Genomic DNA, 8,487 nt, shown 5'->3' with positions numbered 1-8,487 from the left:
ATCATGTAGTGTATTTGATCATTGAAAGGGGTCACAAAGGTATATGAGTAGAATGGATTAGGCAACAATCAAAGGAATTGTTTTGGATAGCCCAGATGTCTGAACTGAATTTGTTTTAATTATGCTGAACAAAAATATAAACGCAACATGCAACAATTTCAAAGATCTTACTGAGTAACAGTTCATATAAGGAAATCAGTCATTTTAAATAATTGAATTAGGCCCTAGTCTATTGATTTTGCATGACTGGGCAGGGGCGCAGCCATGGGTGGGGCCTGGGAGGGCATAGGCCCACCCACTAGGGAGCCAGGCCCAGCCAATCAGAATGCGCTTTTCCGCACAAAAGAGCTTTAATGCAGACAGAAATACTCCTCTGATGTGGAGGTCTGCGGTTGTCAGCAGGCTAATTGCATGCTGCTGCATCACTTGAGACATCTGTAGCATTGTGTTGTGTGACAAAACTGCATATGGCCTTTTATTGTCCCCAGCACAAGGTGCACCTGTGTAATGATCACACTGTTTAATCAGCTTCTTGATATGCCACACCTGTCAGGTGGATGGATTATCTTGGCAAAGGAGAAATGCTCACCAATTAGGATGTAAACAAATTTGTGCAAAATTTTTTTGAAAAATACAATTTGTGTGCATATGGAACATTTCTGGGAGTTTTTAATTTGAGCTCATGAAGCATGGGACCAATACTTTACATATTGCATTTATATTTTTGTTCAGTGTAGTTCAGGTAAAATTCAAACTTTTTTAAACACACTTTACACACACGGATTGGAGAGAAAAAAAATCAATAGGGTAATAGCACCCTCTTTTGGTATGAGGAAATATTTCTAGAGAATATGTGATGAATGAGTATGACATAAACCTGTCATGTAATGTCAGTACTGCATCTGCTGTATTAGTAGGGCTATTAGTGGGGGTTAATTTGAAAAAGTATTCACAGAATACCAATTAGATTTTATTTTTCACAGATGCCTAATAATTTAGAGCACAAAATCATCAAAATATAATATTTGATAACATTATTACAACATACTGATTTTACCCAAGAGCCTTCTGTAGAGAAAATGTATATAGGACTTATGCCCCAAAACATCTGAATACAATAGTGATATAGGGGTAGGGTCATCTGTAGATATGAGTAAAAGTGATGTAGGGACGGGTAACTCCAGTCCTCGGGGGGCCGGAGTGGTGTCACACTTTTTTACCCCATCCTTAGCAAAACACAGCTGATTAAATGAATTACATTCTAAACTGAATATCATGATTAGTTGATTATTGGAGTCAGGTGTGTTAGCTAGGGCAATACATAGATTTGAATAAAATGTTACCTACTGAATGTTAGATTGTTCAGACATGTTTCCCAAACTGGTAGCAAAGACCCAAAAGCACATTTGAATAGCAGAATATTTTCATGGATATGCACATCATTTTCATAACTGATCAGTGGCGGTTCATTCATTGCTTTGTCACCTGGAATGTAAGATGTTATTTGATTATCATCTACATTTATGACAATTTAGCTTGTATTTCAGTTCTCTGTATGTTTGCAGTGTCTTGGAAATAGGCCCGTCTAATTGACAATATTTACGTGACGTACTTCAGAGTTTTAATGTCCTTCATATTTTCAGGAAACACTAACCTCTTGAGGATCCTCAATGAGTTGGGTGTCCTCAAGAAGAGAAGCCATCTCAAAATGAATCCCAGCAGTTATATAAGATATCTGCAGTACTCAAATTTAACACATGTCCAAAATCATCCATGTTCAATTTGATATGCACATGCAGCTTCATCTGATTCACACACTGACGTACTGAGGAGTGTAGCAGAGCACGTCACCACACAGCTACTGTAAAGGCACTTTCTCTACATTTTAAGAGCTCCCCTGTCCTCTGCTCTTTTCAATGCTTGCTTTTGCCCCTCTTGGAAGAAGGTTTGTTTCTCCATCAGCTTTCTGAAGAGGCCTTGGCGGTTGCCCAGGAGCTGTGCGTGCTGACCACAGTCCACCACACACCGCTGGCCCAGCACCGCCACGGCGTCAGCGTTCTGGATGGTGGTGAGGCGGTGGGCGATGATCAGCACCTTGCGCCCATCCATGAGCCGCTCCAGAGCCTCCTGGACCAGGAAGTCATTCTCTGCATCGTGGGCACTGAAGAATAGGGGGGGAAATGCTTAACTGTCCAAAATGAAGAGGAATAGGCTGAAATAAAACATGTGATGTGATTATGCATATCTCTTACCTTGTAGCCTCATCAAGTAGAAGTATCTTGGGGTTCTGAAGGAAGGGAGGAAAGTAAACATTATTACTTTAGCTCATATAACTAAAAACATCCATTGTTGACACATGCAATTGGGTGTAATTAAATTACCTTGAGCAGAGCCCTTGCGATAGCAATTCTCTTTTTTTGACCACCTGTTGGTTCAAGTAAAATAAGTCATTCCATTCCAGCTGTTAAAACCTCTTACATCTAGATGTTCCGCTAGCGCAGTGCTTCTCAATTATTTTCTGTTACGCCCCCCCTAGGAAGAAGTAAACATTTCGCGCCCCCCCAACTCTCCGCCGCGACTGTAAATAGTATCATTTGTCTATAAAATTGTTATAAGTACACCTCTGCATAACATTGTATCCTTATTAACATTAAAGAAAACGAAAAAAGAAAAAAGAAAGAAATATAGATCAACTTACAACAAAGAATAACTTTATTAACATTGTTTTTTTTAGTTTGTAACAGAAAAGACTTCAAGTGCATCAATTTGCCTGAAATTTAAAAACAAATTCAACCCTTACTTAAACTGTAATTTTTTTTTGACCATTTGATACTGAAAAATAAAATTAATTATAATCAATAAATAATAATAAATTCAAATTGATCAGCAACATTAACTCAGGAGCACAATATATGAAACATTTTGACCTATAAAACAAAAATGAATAAAACAATTTGTGCTGATTTTTTTTTTATCAAAATGAGGAAGTCAGGATTAATGGCTACAATGAGCACGTTTTGCAGAGCACAACTTTTCGAAGCGGGGTTTGAAGCATGATACTGCAACTCTCAGCTCCTGCTCATCTTCTGATCCCTCCTGTCTCAGCCTCCAGTATTTATGCTGCAGTAGTTTATGTGCCGGGGGGCTAGGGTCAGTCTGTTTCATCTGGAGTATTCTCTTGTCTTATCCGGTGTCCTGTGTGAATTTAAATATGCTCTCTCTAATTCTCTCTTTCTTTCTTTCTCTCGGAGGACCTGAGCCCTAGGACCATGCCTCGGGACTACCTGGCATGATGGCTCCTTGCTGTCCCCAGTCCACCTGGCCATGCTGCTGCTCCAGTTTCAACTGTTCTGCCTGCGGCTACGGAACCCTGACCTGTTCACCGGACGTGCTTGTTGCACCCTCGACAACTACAATGATTATTATTATTTGACCATGCTGGTCATTTATGAACATTTTAACATCTTGACCATGTTCTGTTATAATATCCACCCAGCACAGCCAGAAGAGGACTGGCCACCCCTCATAGCCTGGTTCCTCTCTAGGTTTCTTCCTAGGTTTTTGGCCTTTCTAGGGAGTTTTTCCTAGGGAGTTTTTCCTAGCCACCGTGCCTCTTTCACATGCTTTGCTTGCTGTTTGGGGTTTTAGGCTGGGTTTCTGTACAGCACTTTGAGATTTCAGCTGATATACGAAGGGCTATATAAATAAATTGGATTTTGATTTGATTGTTTAGCTGGGACCTGTACTTGGTCTTCAGTGCAGCAACAGCAGAGAAGCCAGTCTCACAAAGATAAGATGTTGCAAAAGGAAGAAGAATGCCCATGGCCCTCTGCCCTAAGATTGGATACTGCCTCTCTACACTCAGCCAGAATTCACTCAGTGTCTGTGATGTGAACCTCAGTCTGAATGTGGAGTCAGACGTCATATCAATGAACTGGTCCTCCTCTGCAGAGCTGAAACCAGTTGGAGCTGGTGCATTGAAAGGATCTCTCACCCAGTCATATTGGGAACTGTTTTCAGGGAAGTACTTTTTAAAGAATCCCATCAGTGATGAAATATGCTCCTTAATATATGGAATCACTGAGGTGGCATCATAGTCAGTAGTGTCAACAAATTCATGCAGGTTCTGGAATGAATCAGTATTTCCTTCATCAAGTCGCCTGCCCCACATTGCAAGCTTTCGAGTGAAAGAGCTGATCTTGTCTGTGACCTGAGGGAGGTGTTTATCTTTCCCTTGAAGCTGTAGATTTAGTTCATTTAGCTTTCCAAATATGTCACTCAGGTAGGCCAGTTTTGCCAGGAAGTTCTCATCACTAAATTTTTCTGTGATGTCATACTTGTGCTCCTGCTCCAAAAACATTCTTATCTGCTCTCTGAGCTCAAAAACTCGGGACAAGACTTTTCCTCGTGACAGCCACCTTGCTTCACTGTGAAACAGCACAGCTTGATGTTCAGCTCCCATCTCCTCACAGATAGCAGAGAAGACTCTTGTTTTTAGTGGTCTGGTCTTTATAAAATTGACTACACCTACAATGTCAGTCATAACCTCACTTAATTCAGAGGAAAGGTGCCTTGATGCCAGTGCTTCTCTGTGTATAACACAGTGTGTCCACTCAGCATTAGGTGAGGCCCTCTTGATGAGTGCCCGAAGTCCTTTTCTCATCCCTGCCATGGTCTGTGCACCATCACTGCAAACACCAATGCAGTTCTCCCACTTTAGCCCATTCTCAGTCAGGAAGCAGGCCAGCATCTTGAATAGCTCTTCAGCTGTGGCTCTGTCTCTGACATATTTACAAAAAAGTAGATCCTCACACAGGGAGTTTGTCATGTCAAAACGTACATAAGCGATAAACAAACAGTCTTTGTTGCTGTCAGTTGCTTCATCGAACTGTAAGGCAAAACGTTTGTCTTTGAGTTTATCTACCAGCTGTTCTGTAAGATCGTTAGCAATGTCATTTATACGTCTGGCGACAGTGTCAGTGGACAGAGGGATAGTTTTTATTTTTGCAGCACTTGCGTCATCCAGCATGACAGAGACCATGTCTAATGCTGCAGGCAGTATCAGCTCCTCTGCTATGGAGTGGGGTTTTTTGCACTGAGCAATTTGGTACGCCACCTTATATGATGCTAACAGTGCTCGCTGGTTTACTGAAGAAGCATTCACAAAGCGGGACGATTGTTGACAATATTCGGCAAGTTTTCGCTGAAAAAACTCAAGCGGCTTATCAGCGTGATTGGGGTGTAATGTCTTTAAGTGACGCCTTAATTTATTTTGCTTCATGCTGTTCGCTGCCAACATTTTTAGACACAGTAAACATACCGGTCTTTCCTCGTCTCCCACCGTAGTCACGGTGAAGCCAAGCGCTACATACGCTTCGTCATATTTCCTCGTCTTAGCTTTCGGGAGACTTACGTTTGTCTCATTATCTCCGTCTCTCTCCGCCTTTCTTTTCATCCCTGTTAAATATTTTTCCATGGTGTCTCTTAAGGGTTTGTTATCTGCACTTCATATCTCCTGCTCTGTGCTGTGTGCTCTTGTTCGGTTAAAAAAAAAAACTACTCCCCCGGCAAGAAAAAGCATGTTCCCCGGGGTCACGCGCCCCCCCTGGCATCGCTCCGAGCCCCCCCAGGGGGGCGCGCCCCACTATTTGAGAAGGACTGCGGCTAGCGGAACGCCTCGCCAATATCCAATGATAGGGCGTGGCGCGAATTACAAACTCCTCAAAAATCCCAAAACTTCAATTTTTCAAACATATGACTATTTTACACCATTTTAAAGACAAGACTCTCCTTTATCTAACCACATTGTCCGATTTCAAAAAGGCTTTACAACAAAAGCCTTTTTGTCAGGAGAGTACCCAGCCAGAAATAATCAGACACCCATTTTTCAAGCTAGCATATAATGTCACAAAAACCAAAACCACAGCTAAATGCAGCACTAACCTTTGATGAGCTTCATCAGATGACACTCCTAGGACATTATGTTATACAATACAAGCATGTTTTGTTCAATCAAGTTCATATTTATATCAAAAACCAGCTTTTTACATTAGCATGTGATGTTCAGAACTAGCATACCCACCGAAAACCTCCGGTGAATTTACTAAATTACTCACGATAAACGTTCACAAAAAAACATAACAATTATTGTAAGAATTATAGATACAGAACTCCTTTATGCAATCGCAGTGTCCGATTTTAAAATAGCTTTTCGGTGAAAGCACATTTTGCAATATTCTGAGTAGATAGCCCGGCCATCACAGGCTAGCTATTTTGACACCCACCAAGTTTGGCACTCACCAAACTCAGATTTACTATAAGAAAAATTGGATTACCTTTGCTGTTCTTCGTCAGAATGCACTCCCAGGACTTCTACTTCAACAACAAATGTTGTTTTGGTTCCAAATAATCCATAGTTATATCCAAATAGCGGCGTTTTGTTCTTGCGTTCAAGACACTATCCGAAGGGTGACGCGCCGGCACGTATCGTGACAAAAAAATTCTAATTATTCCATTACCGTACTTCGAAGCATGTCAAACGCTGTTTAAAATCAATTTTTATGCGATTTTTCTCGTAAAATAGCGATAATATTCCGACCGGGAGACGTTGTTTTCATTCAAAGAAGAAAATGGTGTCTTCACGTGCATGCGCGCACCCGTGTCATTGTTCTCAGATCGACCACTATCCAAATGCGCTACTGTTTTCCGCCCAGGGACTGCGGAGTCATCATTCCCCGTTCTGGCGCCTTCTGAGAGCCTATGGGAGCCTTAGAAAATGTCACGTTACAGCAGAGATCCTCTGTTTTTGATAAAGAGGCTATAGAAGGCCAAGAAATGGTCAGAGAGGGCACTTCCTGTATAGAATCTTCTCAGGTTTTGGCCTGCCATATGAGTTCTGTTATACTCACAGACACCATTCAAACAGTTTTAGAAACTTTAGGGTGTTTTCTATCCAAATCAAACAATTATATGCATATTCTAGTTTCTGGGCAGGAGTAATAACCAGATTAAATCGGGTACGTTTTTTATCCGGCCGTGAAAATACTGCCCCCTATCCTAAACAGGTTAAAGAAGCTATGATGAAGAACTTCATAATAAAACCCATATCTGTCTGTAGTCAGATCATTCAGGCTTGAGAATGTCGAGTGAAGTCCAACACCATCATCAGGAAATCTATGTATTTGTCTCACCTGACAGTAGAACACCCTTCTCTCCCACCACTGAGTCAAAGCCTTCGGGAGGAAACCTCGGACAAACTCGTAGGCGTTGGCGATCTGTGCAGCCCGGTGGATTTCCTGAACTGTGACCGTGTCAGAGTTGGGCGCTCCATAGACAATGTTCTCAGCGATGGAACAGGAGAAGAGGACAGGCTCCTGCAGACCCACAGAGTACAGGGACAGACCACACCTCACAACACCAGCTCAGCCACAATAATGGGAACATGTGGTCAACTAATAATGTCATCATGTGACCAATTACCTGACTAACAGTTCCAATGTGACTCCTCAGCCAATAAGGATTCAAATCTCTCACATCATGCCCGTCAATAGTGATCACACCTACAGAGCAAAACAGGGATCTCAAAATCAGAAGACTTGATGAAATGGAAGACACATGCACACAGTGACATCAAATCAAATTGCGAAATGCGAGCAGCTTCATGCTCTTACAGCATGAAGCTGCTGTAAGAGATGACCTCCTGGCTGCTGTCCTCACCTGAGTCTGGGTCATAGAGCCAGCAGGCAGGGAGACCAGGGTGGATTTGCCCGAGCCGCTGGGGCCTACCACGGCCATGACAGAGCCGGCAGGCACGGAGAGACTAAGGTCCTGGAAGATAGGGGCATCTTTGCGGGTCGGGTAGGCAAAGGAGACATTCTGGAACTCCAGATTACCCTTCAGTTGCTCCGGCCTCAGCACAATACCCTCTATAGAGAAATGAGGAGGAAAAAGGACATGCCCGTTTAGATGCAGAGGAGTGTGAAGTGTGCTGTAGCTATGGTGTTTTGCACAATGCTGTCTCAGTGTGGTCTAGAATTAGAGGGGAATGATGCTGACCATTAAGGGGGAAATCAGGCTTCTTGTCCAGTAGCTCCCACAGCCGTGGCCCTGCTCCATAACCCTTCATCAGCTCAAAGTAGAACAAGCTCATCCCTATTCAACAAAACAGACAATTAAACAGATGTTTAGGTGAGCTAAGCGATTGAGAATAAGTTTTTTATTTAAGTGTGATTTGTTCATTTATTAATGAGCTGGGGTTGAGCTATTTCCGGGTTTTCAAACGTAAATGAACCATGTGTATATGTGTTTCCAATTAAACAAAATAACTTCATTCATTAAAGTCAAAATAGTGGTTATGAAATGGTGTGTGCTTTATTTGCATTATCTAAAACATTTTGGTGAATGGATGAAGGTCGTTCATAACTAAAAGCTCTGCTAATGCGATTTCCTCTTCCGAGGGGTATTCCAGAAAAATGGTTTAACAAATTC

General features: G+C 42.1%; 1 pseudogene; it reads right to left on the bottom strand.

Annotated features, from left to right (window-relative positions):
• Positions 1-1,224: 1,224 nt before the first annotated feature.
• LOC115153638 (ATP-binding cassette sub-family B member 10, mitochondrial-like) lies at positions 1,225-8,149 on the bottom strand (annotated as a pseudogene).
• Between the last annotated feature and the right edge of the window lie 338 nt (positions 8,150-8,487).

The sequence above is a fragment of the Salmo trutta genome, chromosome 18, assembly GCF_901001165.1.
Source record: "Salmo trutta chromosome 18, fSalTru1.1, whole genome shotgun sequence".
Classification (NCBI taxonomy): Eukaryota; Metazoa; Chordata; class Actinopteri; order Salmoniformes; family Salmonidae; genus Salmo; species Salmo trutta.
This window is presented reverse-complemented; position numbering and strand designations above follow the sequence as displayed.